Raw genomic sequence first — 21022 nt, forward strand, 5'->3', positions numbered from 1 at the left:
ATATAGCACACCTTTGGCTTGAAGAAATGTGTGGTTATCCTTCTGACGTATCGGATAAAAGTGGTGAGAATGAAGCCTTAGTGATATAAAATCTATAGAGGCAATGACCTGAATCCAAGTGAGAAGATTACATAGCTACGATTGTGCAGTTTAGGGCATTGCTTTGGGAGTGTCCTCAGTTAGTTTGTGTCTGTGACTCTTGAGAGAGAAAGAAGAAGACAAAATAATAGCATTTAAATAAAACATTTTTAATAAAGTGCCATATTGGCTGCATGGCCTTTTTTGTGGGGCCAAAAAACACTGCGACCAGATGTTAAGTGGAGGTTCATAACGAAATATGAAATGCCTTACCTACATGGAGTTTTTAGTTGTTGAGTTTATTTCCCCTTTAGCATTATTTAGACTTTTTTAGGCAGTTTTTCCAAATTATCATGCATTATCTGGGTATGGTGTTTTAACAAGAAATTGTGGTATTTTTTTCTGGAACAAATGCAGTGTAAATGATTTACCAACACCGGGGTCTCACACGCCAGTCTAAATCAATCCCATGCCACCGCCTCTTAATAAATCCAAGAGCATGGAAGGCAGTCTTAGAACTTTTTGTCAGCTCGGAGCTAGCAGAGCTTTTCGATAAAATTTTTGCCTGAAAATTGTGTTAATATGGGCACTGTCAGTTGCAAAACATTTTTATATCATGTACATGATCTAGTTATATGTATAGTTTTTTAATATTCATTGGTTAATATTGTCCCTGCAACTATTGCCTGAGTATCTCTGGGCCAAGACAAAATACAGAAAGTCTGAGAGGGACAGGCAGGGATCTTTGCAGGCTCCCAACTTGATAATCAGCCTGCTCTGTGAGCCAGAGGAGAGTTATAGAGCCTCAGTGCATAGCACAGCCAGTTGTCAGCTCTGAAGAATGAGGGAGGAAGTTCCCACATGGAAGTGAGGGCAAGCAAGGGAACACCCCCTCCTCTTTAATAAACTGCTTGCAGTGTAAGCAACTGAAATTAGGGTATTGGGAAACATAAAGGATAAAAACTAGTAGTTAAGCACATGTACATGATCAGCACCAGTTAAAGTGCAAGCCTAGATTATTTATCTATCTCTTTACAGGTACACTTTAAATTCAGTGCACAGGGTGAGCACACACACTTTGTGTGAAACAACGCCCCCTCTATAGCAAGTTTCGCCTATTTTCAGCAAATCCACAACAAATCCACAGTATATAAACATCCCATAAAACATGATTTTTCATGAACAGAAGTTTTTCATAATTGTCTGGTGTTTTGTTTATGTTTTTATGAGGAGCAGTATATATTAGCAGTATATATGAGCTATATACACCATACAGTTGATTTCAAAACTGTAGAGTGACAGTAGAACCATAATTCATTTTATAGTGGTTGGTGGTAACTTCCATTTGTTTCCTTTTTTTCAGTGCAAATTATGTACTTTTTCTGATTTTGAATAATCATGCCATTTTACACAAATATATTATTTAATGGACATGGCGTCTAAATGATAAAGATGAGGGAATCTCCTCAGATTCAGTTCAGGAGTTTTCGCTCAAATCTTGTTATCAAATTAATTTTGGATTCAACCCCAATTTGGATTTTGGCTACACTTCCTGGTCCAGGTGCAGAGTACCCATCCCAGTGATAGGTCATAATAGAATATTGTAGGAGACGCTAAATAACTGGTGAATAAGACTATTCCATTTAATATGGTGGTCCTTCCCCTTAATATCACCGTTCTGGTCAAATGTATTAGAGATCACTCACAAAGTCACAGGTTAAAAGATAGTAAATGACCCTGCAACACTTCTTTTATCTATGTTCCCAGGTAGTTCTACCCATACCTCTCACTCCCTTTTTAGATTTTTTATTTTGGCAGCTAGGATAGTTATACCCCGATTATGGAAGTCCTCATGATAACAGGATGGTTTGCTGAAGTTAATAGGCTGTGTAGGATGGAAGACCTGATGTATGCCAACACTCCTAAATCTCAGACAAATTCTAGACTCTGGCTCCTATGGGCGTCATTAAACACATACACCAGAATACCTTACTATATGCCTTTCGGATGACGCATGACCATAACTACACATGACTCCCCACCTTAGCTAGGTTTGTGTTCTCAGGGTCTCACTTTCTTTCTCATACTAGTTTCTAATACACCAATTTGATTCCACAGTAACCATTGACTGAGTTGAGGTCTCCCATGTCAGCCTGGCTTGTGATTATTCAACAAGCCATTTCATCCTACTCACAATGGATATCTTTACACCCACCCATTATATGCCCTTGTTGTTTGAGAGGTTATTGTTCACTTGTACATTCCTTTTATACCAGTGTTATTCCTGTAAATGACCTGTAGGAATGTTTGCATTTCATGTTTTTATCTTTTTTGTTGTTCTTTATTATTCTTCCCTTTCCCTTTTATTTTTCCTTTCCTGTACCCATTTATTATCAAAATAAAAACTTTTGAAAAAAAAAAAAAAAGACTATTCAATTTAAATGGGCACTGTCAGATGTTAAAAACGTTTTATATGTTGTACATTTTGGCCAACAATTTACCTTTCCAATATACTTCATAAAAAATTTTATCTCCTCTTTATAGAAATCATGGTTTATAAAAAAAATACTGGTGGTGGATCCTCTGTGTCAGTGGGGTGATGACGTGGGCAGTACCAGGGGAACGGAGTCTAAGGGGTTACTGGTCTTCACCAGAGCCTGCCGCAAAGCGGGATGGACTTGCTGCGGCAGGTAACCCCCAGGTCGTTCCACCTGATAGTGACTCAACCCCAACTGACGGCTGAGATAGGCGCGGTACAAGGGATTAGGCAAGAGCAAGGTCGGACGTAGCAGAAGGTCAGGGCAGGCAGCAAGGATCGTAGTCAGGCGCAACAGCAGAGGGTCTGGAACACTGGCTTGGGACATACAAGGAACGCTTTCACTGGCACAAGGGCAACAAGATCCGGCGATGCTGGGAAGGGGAAGTGAGGTAATATAGGCTAGGACACAGGTGTATGCACTCTGACCGGGGCGCTGCGACAAGGTGAACGCTGCAAGCACTCCGGGGAGGAACGGGGACCCGGAGCGCTCGGCGTAACAAGCACAGCAGACTTAGGGAGGAATTGAATGCATGGTGAGTGAGGGTGGGCTCAGTGTGTGCCTTGGACACACCCATTCTTGAGCAATGGATGTCAGAATGAGTGAGCAGCAGAACAGAGGGATTTGTGAGCTATATACAGAAGCTAGACACATAAAAAAGACATGTAAAGCATCTGCATGATTTAGTGATCAAAATACACAAGCGTTATTTATTAATTTTTTTTGTCCTGTGATTGGACATGTACACTTAAAATGATATTTATTATTACTTACCAGAACAGTATACTACGACCAGACAAGTCCTAAGCCGAATCATTGGCTGCCCTGGCTCAGTCCCAAAGTTAGCTTTTCAATCTCCTTTTCCGCTGCTACCAGTAAAATTCTCCATGTAATATTAATATACAACCTTAGTTATGTTATTAGTTATGATTATTCCTTTCAATAGCAACAATATGTTGTGAAGTTGTTGATTCATAGCCTAACATCCCTAGGGCTCTTTAAGTCAGCAGGGTGTTAATATGTAGCATGTGGGCTCATCAGCTCATCGTTTTGTCCTCGTTTTCTGCAGATTAGCCGCCCGCTGCTCCCAAGGGCCCCATCTGGCAGGACCTGATCATGAGAGCCGAGACAGGGAAAAAAAATGAGTATACTCATCCTGGAGGCAAAGATGCAAGACGAGAGCTGCGTCCCCTGTATTAATAAGGTCTTTGTATAAGGAGGGATTCTGTCAGTGCGTTTGCAGTAAAGTGACTCTACTTAAATCCCTGGGAGGAGATAGGGTTAAAAGACAGGATCGTTTTGTGGCTGTCACATATGGGTATCACTAAGGTCTACAGGTTAGAGATGACCCATATGGAGCCTGTGACACATTTGGGATTATAGTTCTAGTTTAAGAATATTTTAGTTTTATTCTGCGTGTAAAAGATAAATAACACATTTATTTATATTTTTATTTTTTATTTATTTTTTATATTTTGTAATAATATTTTTTTTATTCCATGGGCGTTTTTTATTCCCCAGGCTGGAACGCACAGTCTAGTATCTGCAGCAGATCAGGTTATACTGTGCTACAGTACAAATGTATTGCAGCATAGTATAACCTGTAAAAAGTGAAAAATAAAATAATAAAAGGTTGTTCAAAACATGTATGAGAGTAAAAAAAAAAAAAAAATGCCCCCTTCCCAATAAAACCCTGTATTGTCATCAAAAAAGATCAAAAACACAAATCATATACATAATAGGTATTGCCACATCCGTAATGATGTGTGCTTTAAAATTATAATGTAAGTTATGCCGCACAGTGAACGCCGTAAAAAAAAAAATCGCTAAATTCGCCAATCTTGGTACAAATAGCAGAATAAAAAAGATCAAAAGGTAGCATGTATTGATAAAAATAAAAAGTACAGCTCATCCCGCAAAAAATAAGCCCTCACTCAATGGCATCGGAAGAAAAATAAAAACGTTACGGCTGTTGGAAAATGAATGGCAGAAAAAGAATTTTGCTCAAAAAAGTTAAAAGAACATAAAAAGCTATATAAAATGGGTATCACCATAACCGTACTGACCCACAGAGTAAATATAACATCAATTTTACAGCACAGTGTACACTATAAAAAAAAGAATAAAAGAAAACACCAGAAATTTTCCAGCTTTTCACAATATTTTTGCGTTTTTAACTAAAAATGCTGCATGTGTCAACAAAAATGCACCACTTTTATAAAGTACAATATGTCATGAAAAAACAATCTCAGAATCGCTCCACTCAGAAAAAGAATTCTAAAGTCATTACCATTTAAATAGACCCAGTAAAAAAAAAAAAAAAAAAAAAAGAGCCTGTTCATTAAGGTAAAAAATGGGTCTGTCCTTAAGGGGTTAACAATGGGCCACTTTGTTGCCTATTAAATGACAACTGCAGCAAACTACACTTATTAGTGTCTGATCGTGGGGGTCCGACCGCTGCCCCCCCCCCCCGTGATCTTCCAAATGGGGCCTCGGCATTGCCACACTGTGCGCTAATGCGCATAGCATCGAACTCACTGACGCCCCCATACAGGAGGCACAAATGCTGCATCCTCACCACTCCCATAGAGATACATGGAGGGGGTGTGTCGGCCGGGACGCCTCCTGCACGGCAGGAGATTGTGGGGGGGGGGGGGGGCGGGGTCCCTGTGATCAAACACTTATGCCCTATCCTGTGTCAAAGAGGATAAGTATATTTACACTGCAGATCTCCTTTAATGGCTCCAAATTACTGCATGTTTGCACAGCTCAGTACATAACCCCCATATTTTTAGTTTTGCAATATTCCATTTGGCTAGAAGATCTTTATGTAGCACAGATGCGATTCTGTTTCACTGTATACATTTATGAAAATTGGAACTTGTAATTACAGTTTTTGTCTCTCATAAACTCATAACTTCAGGATGCTTGGCAGATGAGATCAGAACAAGTTATTGATATTTAAATTAGTAAGACACATGTCATTTCCTCCTTGTAGCGCTTAATACGGGAGCTGCATTGCCTTCTGCTTTAATAAAATTTCTGCAATTATTTTTTTTTAAATATACAAAACGCTATGAAAAGATAATAGTGCCTGAAAAGTTTACCCAGCTAATACATGGGGCGAAGACTGATACATTTTTTATGTACTTACATTGTTATTCTAACTGACAAACCGTGGGCAGAACAAGTTTACAGGAGCCTGTTGGCATGATATGTTGGGTACTGGAGGCCTTTCCCATTACAGGAGAAATATTGTGCACAAAAATGTATCCCCTATCCAAAGAATAGGGGATAAGCTTTAGATTGCTGGCGGTCCGACTGATGGGACCCCCTTCAAGCTCCTGTAATGTGGCATGTTGATCCCCGCACGAAGCAGTGTCTGACACAACCCGCTCCATGTATCCCTATGGGAGAGCCAGAGATCCAGCTTTTGGCTATCTCCGGTTAATTCATAGAGAAACATGGAGCGGTCAACATGTTGCATATTCGGGAAGAACCGGGGTCCCGTGCATCGGTGGGGGTGGGAGGGGGTGTCTCAGCAATCTCCTGCATGGGATCTCCTCCCCTATCCTTTGAAGATAAATAGAGGGTTGACCCACAATTATCAATGACAGTACCGAACCAATTACCTCTTAACAGGATCAATATCAAATGGGTTATCAACCAATCCCATGTGCCCTCTTTGCTACTAGAATAGAAAAGGAGCATATGTAGATGACAAGAGTGTGAAAACAATATAAAAAAAGAAAGAAAAAAAGAGGAAATAACTGATAACTACTGCATCAAACATAGGGGGGTATCTGGGTTGTTATCCATGGTGTTAAGTGCAATACTAAGGATCCAGACACTCTTGTAACTTAACTGAAGTCATTGTGCAGAAACCGGATAATAGAGTCCATTTAGGACAAGGTTGCAAAGTTACAGTTTCTATGGTAGGATGTATGAAAATTTTGTAACAGTTCCCCTTTAAGAAGTTTCCTGGGACTCAACACAAGTGCCGTGATTTCCGAGATCCTGACCCAGATCTACCTTAGGTTAAGAGATACTAGTAGCTGAAACTGGACTTTGCTTCCTGGTGCAGACAAGGTTGATATATCTTGCTTGCAACATAGAAACAAGGAAAGGAATGTTGACATTAAAAAAGGGCATGTAAGGGGTGGGGCTTAAACTGTGCCAAATTTTCAACAGCATGCACCAATAAATTCAGTACTTTACCAATATCAACTCAGAGGCGGTACAGAGTGAGCACACAGTGTAAGATGTGCCAGTTTTTAAACAGCGAGAGTCACTGCTTAAAGGGGTACTCGGAACATTTTGTTCCGAATGCTTGGAGCAGGAGGCGGGGGTTGTGACGTCACGACCATGCCCCCTCATGATGTCACGCCACGCCCCCTTATGGTAGGGGCCGTGACGTCAATACCCGCCACCACCCGCACCAAGCATTCTAAATGAACGCTGGGTGCTGCACAGAGATCGCGGGGGTCCCACCAGACGGACCCCCTTGATCAGATATCTTATCCCCTATCCTTTGGATAGGGGATGAGATGTCTAGGAGTGGAGTACTCCTTTAAAATCTGGCCTATTCTAAGTACAACTTAGCAAGTTTTTGAATAAATCGCCCAGAGAACCATAAAAAGTCAATTCAAAAGATGCAGAAAATGTATCGAACAGCCTGAAGCTCTGTGATAAATTTGGCGCATCCTTAGACTGTCAAGTTTAAGTTTACACCCTCTAAGTATAAGATGGGATTATTGAATCTGCACCAATGTCAACGGCTTTGGATGTGAGTAGTATTTTTTTTTAAGCAACTTATTACAAAGAAATACTTATAATATGACATTTTATAGATCCTAAATGTCTTCAATATTACTGGTTAATGCACAAGATGCACAGACCTGGCCATAAAGTCCAAACCTTCATTTCCTAATACATAGAATAGAATTCCATCCTTTCAGTGTCTCTTAATATTTCTCCATGCTGAGAGCAGTGAAATTGATACTCGCCGCTGTTATATTTTTATTTGAAAGCATTTACTCTGTTCCCCACTGTGGGAAAAAATACTATTCCTCCCTATAGATGATTAGTTTGAAATTAGTGTTTTTTCCCCCAGAATCTTATTTTGTTCTACATATTAATTTTTTATTTTTTTTCCATCTTCCTGACAACCGTAGCTAATGGTTAAGTAGATGTCACATTAAGCTTACACTTAGGTCATTGGAAGCGGAGAAAGAAAATGTTTGGTAATGTTGGTCAAAATGGTTCCCATCAATGACGTTGATTGGATGGAGCTAGATGAAGATTAGAACTTATTTCATCCAAGAACCAAACAAGAAGTTACTTCTGATTCCGTAGGCATAGGGGAGGGGGGCTCCGCCACTTTAAGAAAAAGTGCATGCTGGAAGGGGATAGATGTTCCTGCCAGTGATGTCACCCGTCTCTGCGTAACTTACTGAATACCTCTATCTCTCTGCCCACCAAAAAGGAACACAGGAGCGTGCGTGGAGATGATTCATTTGGTTGACACGCACCCCCGTTGTTACGCCGAGCACTCCGGGTCCCCGCTCCTCCCCGGAGCGCTCGCTTCACTCTCGCTACCGCAGCGCTCCGGGCAGCTCCACTGACCCGGTGCGCTGCGATACCGTCTCCAGCCGGGATGCGATTCGCGATGCGGGTGGCGCCCGCTCGCGATGCGCATCCCGGCTCCCGTACCTGACTCGCTCTCCGTCTGTCCTGTCCCGGCGCGCGCGGCCTCGCTCCCTAGGGCGCGCGCGCGCCGGGTCTCTGCGATTTAAAGGGCCACTGCGCCGCTGATTGGCGCAGTGGTTCCAATTAGTGTGTTCACCTGTGCACTCCCTATTTATACCTCACTTCCCCTTCACTCCCTCGCCGGATCTTGTTGCCATTGTGCCAGTGAAAGCGTTCCCTTGTGTGTTCCTAGCCTGTGTTCCAGACCTTCTGCCGTTGCCCCTGACTACGATCCTTGCTGCCTGCCCCGACCTTCTGCTACGTCCGACCTTGCTTCTGTCTACTCCCTTGTACCGCGCCTATCTTCAGCAGCCAGAGAGGTTGAGCCGTTGCTAGTGGATACGACCTGGTCACTACCGCCGCAGCAAGACCATCCCGCTTTGCGGCGGGCTCTGGTGAAAACCAGTAGTGACTTAGAACCGGTCCACTAGCACGGTCCACGCCAATCCCTCTCTGGCACAGAGGATCCACCTCCTGCCAGCCGGCATCGTGACAGTAGATCCGGCCATGGATCCCGCTGAAGTACCTCTGCCAGATGTCGCTGACCTCTCTACGGTGGTCGCCCAGCACTCACAACAGATAGCGCAACAAGGCCACGAGCTGTCTCAACTGACCGTGATGCTACAGCAGCTACTACCACAGCTTCAGCAATCATCTCCTCCGCCAGCTCCTGCACCTCCTCCGCAGCGAGTGGCCGCCTCAGGCCTACGACTATCCTTGCCGGATAAATTTGATGGGGACTCTAAGTTTTGCCGTGGCTTTCTTTCACAATGTTCCCTGCACTTGGAGATGATGTCGGACCAGTTTCCTACTGAAAGGTCTAAGGTGGCTTTCGTAGTCAGCCTTCTGTCTGGAAAAGCTCTGTCATGGGCCACACCGCTCTGGGACCGCAATGACCCCGTCACTGCCTCTGTACACTCCTTCTTCTCGGAAATTCGAAGTGTCTTTGAGGAACCTGCCCGAGCCTCTTCTGCTGAGACTGCCCTGTTGAACCTGGTCCAGGGTAATTCTTCCGTTGGCGAGTACGCCGTACAATTCCGTACTCTTGCTTCAGAACTATCCTGGAATAATGAGGCCCTCTGCGCGACCTTTAAAAAAGGCCTATCCAGCAACATTAAAGATGTTCTGGCCGCACGAGAAATCCCTGCTAATCTACATGAACTCATTCATCTTGCCACTCGCATTGACATGCGTTTTTCCGAAAGGCGTCAGGAGCTCCGCCAGGATATGGACTTTGTTCGCACGAGGCGTTTTTTCTCCCCGGCTCCTCTCTCCTCTGGTCCTCTGCAATCCGTTCCTGGGCCTCCCGCCGTGGAGGCTATGCAAGTTGACCGGTCTCGTCTGACACCTCAAGAGAGGACACGACGCCGCATGGAGAATCTCTGCCTGTACTGTGCCAGTACCGAACACTTCCTGAAGGATTGTCCTATCCGTCCTCCCCGCCTGGAAAGACGTACGCTGACTCCGCACAAAGGTGAAACAGTCCTTGAAGTCAACTCCGCTTCTCCACGTCTTACTGTGCCTGTGCGGATATCTGCCTCTACCTTCTCCTTCTCCACTAAGGCCTTCTTGGACTCCGGATCTGCAGGAAACTTTATTTTGGCCTCTCTCATCAACAGGTTCAACATCCCAGTGACCAGTCTCGCCAGACCTCTCTACATCAATTGCGTTAACAATGAAAGATTGGACTGTGCCGTGCGTTACCGCACGGAACCCCTCCTAATGTGCATTGGACCTCACCACGAAAAAATTGAGTTTTTGGTCCTCTCCAATTGCACTTCCGAAATTCTCCTTGGACTACCCTGGCTTCAACACCATTCCCCAACCCTGGATTGGTCCACTGGGGAGATCAAGAGTTGGGGCCCCTCTTGTTCCAAGGACTGTCTTAAACCGGTTCCCAGTACTCCTTGCCGTGACCCTGTGGTTTCCCCTGTAACCGGTCTCCCTAAGGCCTATATGGACTTTGCGGATGTTTTTTGCAAAAAACAAGCTGAGACTTTACCTCCTCACAGGCCTTATGACTGTCCTATTGACCTCCTCCCGGGCACTACTCCACCCCGGGGCAGAATTTATCCTCTCTCTGTCCCAGAGACTCGTGCTATGTCTGAGTATATCCAGGAAAATTTAAAGAAGGGCTTTATCCGCAAATCCTCCTCTCCTGCCGGAGCCGGATTTTTCTTTGTGTCCAAAAAAGATGGCTCCCTACGTCCTTGCATTGACTACCGCGGTCTTAATAAAATCACTGTAAAAAACCGCTACCCCCTACCTCTCATCTCTGAACTCTTTGATCGCCTCCAAGGTGCCCACATCTTTACCAAACTGGACTTAAGAGGTGCCTATAATCTCATCCGCATCAGAGAGGGGGATGAATGGAAAACGGCATTTAACACTAGAGATGGACACTTTGAGTATCTGGTGATGCCCTTTGGCCTGTGCAACGCCCCTGCCGTCTTCCAAGACTTTGTTAATGAAATTTTTCGTGATCTCTTATATTCCTGTGTTGTTGTATATCTGGACGATATCCTGATTTTTTCTGCCAACTTAGAAGAACACCGCCAGCATGTCCGCATGGTTCTTCAGAGACTTCGTGACAATCAACTTTATGCCAAAATGGAGAAATGTCTGTTTGAATGTCAATCTCTTCCTTTCCTAGGATACTTGGTCTCTGGCCAGGGACTACAAATGGATCCAGATAAACTCTCTGCCGTCTTAGATTGGCCACGCCCCTCCGGACTCCGTGCTATCCAACGTTTTTTGGGGTTCGCCAATTATTACAGACAATTTATTCCACGTTTTTCCACCATTGTGGCTCCTATTGTGGCTTTAACCAAAAAGAATGCCAATCCTAAGTCATGGCCTCCTCAAGCGGAAGACGCCTTTAAACAGCTCAAGTCTGCCTTTTCCTCGGCTCCCGTGCTCTCCAGACCTGACCCATCTAAACCCTTCCTATTGGAGGTTGATGCCTCCTCTGTAGGAGCTGGAGCGGTCCTTCTACAAAAAAATTCTTCCGGGCATGCTGTTACTTGTGGTTTTTTTTCTAGGACCTTCTCTCCGGCTGAGAGGAACTACTCCATCGGGGACCGAGAGCTTCTAGCCATTAAATTAGCACTTGAGGAATGGAGACATCTGTTGGAGGGATCAAGATTTCCCGTTATTATTTACACCGATCACAAGAACCTCTCCTATCTCCAGTCTGCCCAACGGCTGAATCCTCGCCAGGCCAGGTGGTCTCTGTTCTTTGCCCGATTTAATTTTGAAATTCACTTTCGGCCTGCCGATAAGAACATTAGGGCCGATGCTCTCTCTCGTTCCTCGGATGCCTCGGAAGTAGAGCTCTCTCCGCAACACATCATTCCCCCTGACTGCCTGATCTCCACTTCTCCAGCCTCCATCAGGCAAACTCCTCCAGGGAAGACCTTCGTTTCTCCACGCCAACGCCTCGGAATCCTCAAATGGGGTCACTCCTCCCATCTCGCAGGTCATGCGGGTATCAAGAAATCCGTGCAACTCATCTCTCATTTCTATTGGTGGCCGACTCTGGAGACGGATGTTGTGGATTTTGTGCGAGCCTGCACTGTCTGTGCCCGGGATAAGACTCCTCGCCAGAAGCCCGCTGGCCTTCTTCATCCTCTGCCTGTCCCCGAACAGCCTTGGTCTCTGATTGGTATGGACTTTATTACAGACTTACCTCCATCCCGTGGCAACACTGTTGTTTGGGTGGTCGTTGATCGATTCTCCAAGATGGCACATTTCATTCCTCTTCCTGGTCTTCCTTCAGCGCCTCAGTTGGCAAAACAATTTTTTGTACACATTTTTCGTCTTCACGGCTTGCCCACGCAGATCGTCTCGGATAGAGGCGTCCAATTCGTGTCAAAATTCTGGAGGGCTCTCTGTAAACAACTCAAGATTAAATTAAACTTTTCCTCTGCATATCACCCTCAATCCAATGGGCAAGTGGAAAGAATTAACCAGGTCCTGGGTGATTATTTACGCCATTTTGTTTCCTCCCGCCAGGATGACTGGGCAGATCTTCTACCATGGGCCGAATTCTCGTATAACTTCAGAGTCTCTGAATCTTCCTCCAAATCCCCATTTTTCGTGGTGTACGGCCGTCACCCTCTTCCCCCCCCTCCCTACTCCCTTGCCCTCTGGTTTGCCCGCTGTAGATGAAGTGACTCGTGATCTTTCCACCATATGGAAAGAGACCCAAAATTCTCTTTTACAGGCTTCATCTCGCATGAAAAAGTTTGCCGATATGAAAAGAAGAGCTCCCCCCATTTTTGCTCCCGGAGACAAGGTATGGCTCTTCGCTAAATATGTCCGCTTTCGTGTCCCCAGTTACAAACTGGGACTACGCTATCTTGGTCCTTTCAAAGTCTTGTGCCAAATTAATCCTGTCTCTTACAAACTTCTTCTTCCTCCTTCTCTTCGTATTCCTAATGCCTTTCATGTCTCTCTTCTTAAACCACTCATCATCAACCGTTTCTCTCCCAAGTTAGTTTCTCCCACTCCTGTCTCCGGTTCCTCTGACGTCTTCTCAGTGAAAGAGATACTGGCCTCCAAGACGGTCAGAGGAAAAAGGTTCTTTTTGGTGGATTGGGAGGGCTGTGGACCTGAAGAGAGATCCTGGGAACCTGAGGACAACATCCTAGACAAAAGTCTGCTCCTCAGGTTCCCAGGCTCTAAGAAGAGGGGGAGACCCAAGGGGGGGGGTACTGTTACGCCGAGCGCTCCGGGTCCCCGCTCCTCCCCGGAGCGCTCGCTTCACTCTCGCTACCGCAGCGCTCCGGGCAGCTCCACTGACCCGGTGCGCTGCGATACCGTCTCCAGCCGGGATGCGATTCGCGTCGGGCGCGCGCGCGCCGGGTCTCTGCGATTTAAAGGGCCACTGCGCCGCTGATTGGCGCAGTGGTTCCAATTAGTGTGTTCACCTGTGCACTCCCTATTTATACCTCACTTCCCCTTCACTCCCTCGCCGGATCTTGTTGCCATTGTGCCAGTGAAAGCGTTCCCTTGTGTGTTCCTAGCCTGTGTTCCAGACCTTCTGCCGTTGCCCCTGACTACGATCCTTGCGGCCTGCCCCGACCTTCTGCTACGTCCGACCTTGCTTCTGTCTACTCCCTTGTACCGCGCCTATCTTCAGCAGCCAGAGAGGTTGAGCCGTTGCTAGTGGATACGACCTGGTCACTACCGCCGCAGCAAGACCATCCCGCTTTGCGGCGGGCTCTGGTGAAAACCAGTAGTGACTTAGAACCGGTCCACTAGCACGGTCCACACCAATCCCTCTATGGCACAGAGGATCCACCTCCTGCCAGCCGGCATCGTGACACCCGCCATTCCAAGTCACAGAAATAATCACCCAAATTACCGGTGGCAATTAAATCTTTGTTTTGTATGGAAGTGGGGGGATGTATTTTATTACATGATGGGTTAAATTTGCTTTTCAGGAGTCTGAGAAAGCTGAGTCAAAACCAGCATGAATGCCAGTATATTTCTCACAGGAATCATCACCCAGCTTTCCTAGATACCAGATCTGATACAGTCTGGAATAATGTGAACCAAAGGCCTGGGACACATAAAAGGAGGAATGGGTTCCGGGCGCTTCCCCAAGCGCCCGGAACCCAGTCCTCCTTTTATGTGTCCCAGGCCTTTGGTTCACATTATTCCAGACTGTATCAGAAATGCTGAGTGACTAGCTCACTCAGAGAGGACTTCAGGAGCTGCTGACCTCATCTTCACCGAGCGATACTACATGCAGATATAGGTGTTGTGCCCTGAGCATGACCACTTCTGGTAAGCCTACCTAATTATCCTAAGGGGCTCACCTGTCTGAACCATCCGCCCTAGGAGCGCACCTCTCTTTTTGTCTTTTTCTCTAAAAACCAGATCTGGCTTCTAGGAAAGCTGGGTGATGATTCATCTGAAAAGTATAAAGACAGCCATATTGGTTTGACTCAGCTTTCTCAGACTCCTGAAAAGCAAATTAGACCAATCATGTGATAAGTCATGCCCAGTCCATTATAGCTGCATTATTTGACACATGATCTGTCACTATAGTAAATATAATATATTAGACTGGGAATGTATTGTCACTCCTGGGCAAATTTGCTTTTCAGGAGTCTGCGAAAGCTGGGTGACAACCAATATGGCTGTCATATTATTTCTCACAGGAATCATCACCCAGCTTTCCTAGATACATCAGGCATCGTTTCCAGATACATGATATGTAAAAAATAAAAATAAAAAAAATACCAAGCTCCAGAATTGCCTATTTTTGGTCACTTCATATATCAACAAAAAATGACTGAAAAGTCCCATTAAAACAAAAATGGTACAGATAAAGATTTCAGAAGACAGCTCAAAAAAATGACCCTCATACATCCCAGTAAATAGAAAAATAAAAGCGTTATAGGGTGTCAGAAGAAGACAATTTCAACCCCTTAAAGATTAAACCTCCTGGGGATTTTTTGTATCATGCCTGATAAAAAGGTCTAACCTTGCCCCAGTGTCCCAGTAACCCGAGTTCCTTCACTGCCATCTTTTTCTGGTCTGCCATGGTCAGCACGTCACAGAACCGTTCAGGTAATCGATGGCCACAGCGACCTAAGCGATCAATGCATCACACTGCTACCCAGCCTATCACCGGACGAGGGGGGACATTGATTAGCTGACCAGTTCCGTAAGGTGCTGACGACGGCTGGACCAGGAAGAAGATGACAGCGGAGGAATGGATTAAGGTGCCGGGGAAGCGGGGCAGGTTAGTCCTGTTTATTGTTTTATTTGTAGGCAGTCCGGGCATTATGGAAACATTTTTTCCACATGAGATATCTCCTTTAAGGAAGCCGCCTGTTTTTACCTAAACGACCGGGCCCAATTTTACAAATCTGGTATGTGTTTCTTTAAGTTGAAAAACCTTTGAGTAGCTTTTGCTGAAGCGATTCTGTGAATGTTTGTTCGTGACATATTGTACTTTATATAAGTTGTAAATTTTTGTTGATAAATGCAGTATGTTTTGCAAAAAACTCAAAAATTTTGTAAAAAAAATATGGAAAATTTGTGGTGTTTTTTTTTTTTATGGCGTTCACTGTGCGGTAAGAATGATGTTAACTTTATTCTGTAGGACAATGCCAATACCCAATTTATTTAGCTTTTTTTTCTTTTCTTTTCACAACAAAATCCTTATTTTCCTCTTTTTAGTGTTGTCATGTTCTGACAGTCATAACTTTTTTTATTTTCCATCCAACACAATTGTGTGACGGCTTCAGCTCCTTTCACACTATGAGTATTTATCCATTATTAAACATCCGTTTTCTGTGTAAAAATGGATGTATAATAACGGATGAAATAACGGGGGCTAATGGCTGAATAATGTCCATAAAAATAACGGGCATATTCGTCCGTTAAGACCCGTTATAACATCTGTCATGTTTGTCCATTTTAACACCTCTGCCTACAGACTCCCACAGTCAGGACTACTACTACTCCCATCATGGAACAGACTTGTTTCCATGTTGGGAGTAGTAATTCCCCTGCTGCTGGAGTCTGCCGGTGGCTGGGGAGGCAACATTAGTGTTTGTACTACTACCCCCATCATGGAACAGACTCTGTTCCATGATGGGGGTTGTAGTACAGGGACTGAGGGATTGATTGCACTGGATCTCACTTCTGAGACCCCATGCGATCAGAAGTTAATAAGCAGGGGAGCGGATGGCATGCTGCGCTCCCCTGCGATGTATTGTGCGTTCTTACTTTCATTTTTAAATCCCCCGTGGGGTGCCCTGAATGGCTGGTACTGAGGAGCCATTCAGGGCTCCAAGTGGGGTTTTTAAAATGAACATTGTCAGTGGCAGCGGGGGCCATATGTATATTAAAAGCGCTGTGGGGGTAAGATATATAGCACTGCAGGGGGGGGGGGGGCAGACATATAGCCTATATATCCAGCCCCCAGCACATTTATAATATGCTCCCCGCAGTGCATTAATAAAGATATGACCCCCGCCAGCGCATTTATACATATATACCCCCCCGCTGGCGCATTTATAAATATATAACCCCCGCCAGCACATTTATAATGTACCCCCACCGGCGCATTTATAATGTGCCCCCTGCAGCGCATTTCTCATATTATGCCACTGCAGCACTATGAATGTGTGGAGTCGGGGTGTCACAATGGTGAATGAAGGGTTTGGTGGTATTAACCCTTACTTGTCGTGACACCAGGGTGTGGTTTGCTTAGCATTAGAGGTCCTGCCGCCAGCCAGCCTACAAATGGCAGGGATAATAAACGGAATGTCCACAACAGATTTTATGAGATAACTGGAAACTTTTACGTGAACTTTTATGCAACAGTCTTTACAATTGTACAGTTTGTCTTGAGGTAACCGGGATGCAGGTTCCTCACAGGCTTTGCTGGGACTAATAGTGTTTAGCTTTAAGCAGGCCACTGTGCTACTAATTATAAGATTTGAGTGGAATAGTAGTCACACAGAATTTGTAGGTTGAGCTTTATAACTCACAGTTTTAGTGGCTGCTGGTTCTTTAGGCTTTGGCCTAGTGTAGATCAATGAGAGATATGCTGATTGTGCTTGCTTGATAGTCTGAAACTAAGAGAGAGCAGGAACCAAGAGAGCAAATTTACAGACTACAGCCCCTTATATACCAGTCGGGCTGGACTAATCCCATTGGCTGAAAAGCCTGTAAGTCCTGAACCCAGAGAACTCTGTCTACATCACATGACACTATCACATGACCCCGGAAGGTGCTAAATATCTATACAACCATTATCATATACCACGTGACCTGGGTAGGTCCTATACATTTGTACATTTATATGAGGCGACAGAGGGGCAAGCCCTGCAGGAGAGCCCTGTGGAATGGAGGGACTCTAGCTGAGGGGACTTTAGACAGGGACAGGACCCGGTCCTGTACCGGGATACCACAAATTAAAAGTATTTGTATCAGCATCATCGGGCTGGCTGCTGATAGAAATACTTTTCACATATAGCGCTGCAGTGGCATATGTATATAGAAGTGCTGTGGGGGGGCAGATAACGCTTTATGTCTGACCCCCCACAGTGCTTCTATATACATATGCCCCTGCAGCGCTATGTATGAAAAGTATTGTATCAGGGACCCGGTGCGATCAATCCCTCAGCCCCTGTACTACAACCCCCATCATGCACTGAGTCCGTTCCATGATGGGGGTAGTAGTACAAACACTAATGTAGCCTTTCCAGCCACTGGAAGACTCCCACAGCCGGGGAACTACTACTCCCATTATGGAAACAAGTCTGTAGCAGTCCCTCAGCACTGCAGGAGTCTGCTGATGTCACCTCTTCTGAGCATGTTCAGAAGTAATAATGGGATATTATAAACCAGGTGCAAACGGGTGACATAAAGGCTCATCCGTCAGCCATAGATTTCAATGTTAAAAATAACGGACGTTAATTTACCTGTTTCTTGTGATGTCAGAAAAATTAGTGCATGTGCCGTTTGTTCTTCCGTCACAAATGACGTCCGTTATTCATAACGGGCTAAAATGGGTCATAACAGATAATCAAAAAAATCCCTTAGACTTGAATGGGATTTTGTAATGGACGTTTAACATCCGTTTTTAAGGCTTTTCTAAGGATGTTTATAACAGATCTTTTAACTGAACAATTTTATAGTGTGAAAGGGGCCTTATTTTTTGGCAGGATAAGTTGTACTTTTCATTGGTACCATTTTTATGATATGATCAGTATTGACCAAGGCATCTATGTGGTTAATGTGGCCAAGAGCAGCGCGATCTTGGTCTTGGAAGCTGCGATGGGATTCCGGGTTCCCACTTCCGATCTCATGCACAGAGCAGGCAATCAATTGGACATATGCATACTATTGCTTGAACCTGTCACAAGATGTGATGTAGACATACGTCGTATATTGGGAAGGGGTTAAGCATACTTATTTTCTTACATGGTTATTTTTTAAAAGTAGTAAAATAAAACAAAAACCTATATAAATTGAGTATCATTGTGATTGTATGGACCTACAGAATAACTTTAGTAAAATCTACTTTCATCTGAAATGTAATTTAACACAGTCAAATGGCCAAGGCTAATAAAACGTACCCATTATACACAGAAAAAGGAAAAACTGTCCACAGCGGAGTCCTGCCACAGTCGGTAATTGACTGAGCATGTCACTACTGCCGAAAACAGTTCTTCTAAGAAGGTGGGGGCCAGTGTCGGTCAGACGACCTGCAATAAAACATGTATCCACTATCCTGTATATAGGTAAAAAGTGTTATTAGCTGAATAACCCCTTTAATTTTACAGCTGTAATCATTATGGTGTAACATTGTGTATGTGTGCCAAACAGCTATTTTATTATAGAGTTTAATAGAATTGTATGGTAATTGTAAAAACTGGTGTTTTCTTAGTCAATTGTTGGGCCTTAAAATAGTCCAAAAATTGACAAAATTTATGTAAGTACACATAGCCCCAACAGTTAAAATAAATTTTGCTCTTCATACGGTAATTCCTCCAATAATAATAGGTATTTACCTTATGGGAATAAAATGGTCAGAAATAAAAGAAAACCAATATGGATTAATAAAAATGTTCAGGGGGCAATAAACGACAAAAATAAAGCATTTAAACTACTAAAACAGGACAGCAGTGAAGAAGCATCAAAAAACTATAGAGAAAAATGTAAAATATGTAAAAAAAATGATAAAAGCCGTAAAAATAGACAGAAAGACTCATTGCCAAAGAGAGTAAAACTAACCCCAACATGTTCTTTAACTATATAAATAGCAAAAAGGTCAAAAATAAAAGTGTTGGCCATTTAAAAAACGATAAAGAAGAAATTATAAACGGGGATCAGCAAAAGCAAATATATTAAACAAATTCTACATACAGGAGAAAATAGAAAGTACGGCACTGCCGCGTACCTTAAACTCGAGCTGGCTGCTGTGCTGTAGTACGGGTTAACACCTGGGCACTTTAAAGGTAAAGTTTTCTGTGCTCTATCCTCGGAATCAGAAGAAGCAAAAATTCCACTTGAAGAAGAAGTAGAGGAGGCACTGGAATTGCAGTTACTTGAATATTATTCCTCAGGTCATGGATACAACTGTGGCCGACGGGCCGTTTCTCGTTCACATGCGCTTAATCATGGCCAATAATTCTACCGCTGTACAAATCACTAGTCAGACCACACATAGAATACTGTGTACAGTACTGGGCACCAGTGTACAAGAAAGATATAGTGGAGCTGGAGAGGGTTCAAAGACGGGCAACCAGAGGAATACGGGGAATGGGAGGACTACAGTACCCAGAAAGATTATCAGAATTGGGGTTATTTAGATTAGAAAAAAGAAGGCTTAGGGGAGACCTAATAAAGATGTATAAATATATCAGGGGGCAGTACAGAGATCTCTCCCATCATCTATTTATACCCAGGACTGTATCTATAACAAGGGGGCATCTTCTACATCTAGAGGAAAGAAGATTTCTACACCAGCACAGACGGGGGTTCTTTCCTGTAAGAGCAGCGAGACTGTGGAATTCTCTCCCGGAGGAGGTGGTCATGGTGAACTCTGTAAATGTATTTAAAAGGGGTCTGGATGCATTTTTTGGAGAATAATAACATTACAGGTTATGGATTCTAACTCTATAGGGACAGAAGGTTGATCCAGGGATTTATTCTGATACCATATTTGTTGTCAGGAAGGAATTTTTACCTCTGTTATGAGGTTTTTTTTTTTATTCTTTTGAATCGACTCAGTAGGGACTCATTAGGGTTATAGGTTGAACTTGATGGACTCTGGTCTTTTTTCAACCTTATGAACTAAGTTACTATGTTACCATGTTAATAATACAGTAATCTCAGACATGATTCTAATGGAGCATCTGAAAACTCTCATAAAGAGACCAGGTACAAGCAATTGTAGGATCTTTAATAAAGGAGTTGTCTCATCAGGATAAGCCCTGTCCATGTGCCCTATTAGCCCTTTTTTTTTTTTTTTTAAGCAGAGAGCATCAAACAAGCAGCACTGGCAGATTTTATCTATTCATGTATTACATGGCTGGCAATTCAATTCAAGACCATATGGGATATTAAAGGGTTATTACATTTATTTTGATTGACCATGCTACAGAGGCTGTAAAGTTAATATCATTCATAATATAGTGTCTGTACCTGTGTATCATGGTGGTCTCACAATTCTTTTGTGATCTTTGCCCCAATGTTTATTTTTAACAGCATAAAAAAATAAGTGTCCTCTCAGGTTTTCCAGGTTACAGCATGGCTCCAGACATTACATCACTAGTCAGGTGTTCAAAGGGAGCCTCTCTGCTTCAATGGGTGAAATGACCGGTGGGGGGGATAATTCTCCACAGGGCTGCAGGGAATTGTCTCTGGTGTGCTTCATGGGTGGGGCGACTTATGTGTGGGAGGGAGAAAAGTGACCTTACATTTACAAACATGGGATCATGGGACTTGTAGTTTGAAGGATTAGACTCATACAGGAAATATCCATTTCACAAAAATGAAGCAGCAGCATTATGGTGGACAAACAACACAGCCATTTAGCTCCAAGACAAGTATGGATCCTTCCTAAGCATGTCCATTACTGTTTGGCGGGTAAGCACTAAAGTCACCTTATGGTGGATAACCCC

Source organism: Hyla sarda, chromosome 4 (genome assembly GCF_029499605.1).
Source record: "Hyla sarda isolate aHylSar1 chromosome 4, aHylSar1.hap1, whole genome shotgun sequence".
Taxonomy (NCBI): Eukaryota; Metazoa; Chordata; class Amphibia; order Anura; family Hylidae; genus Hyla; species Hyla sarda.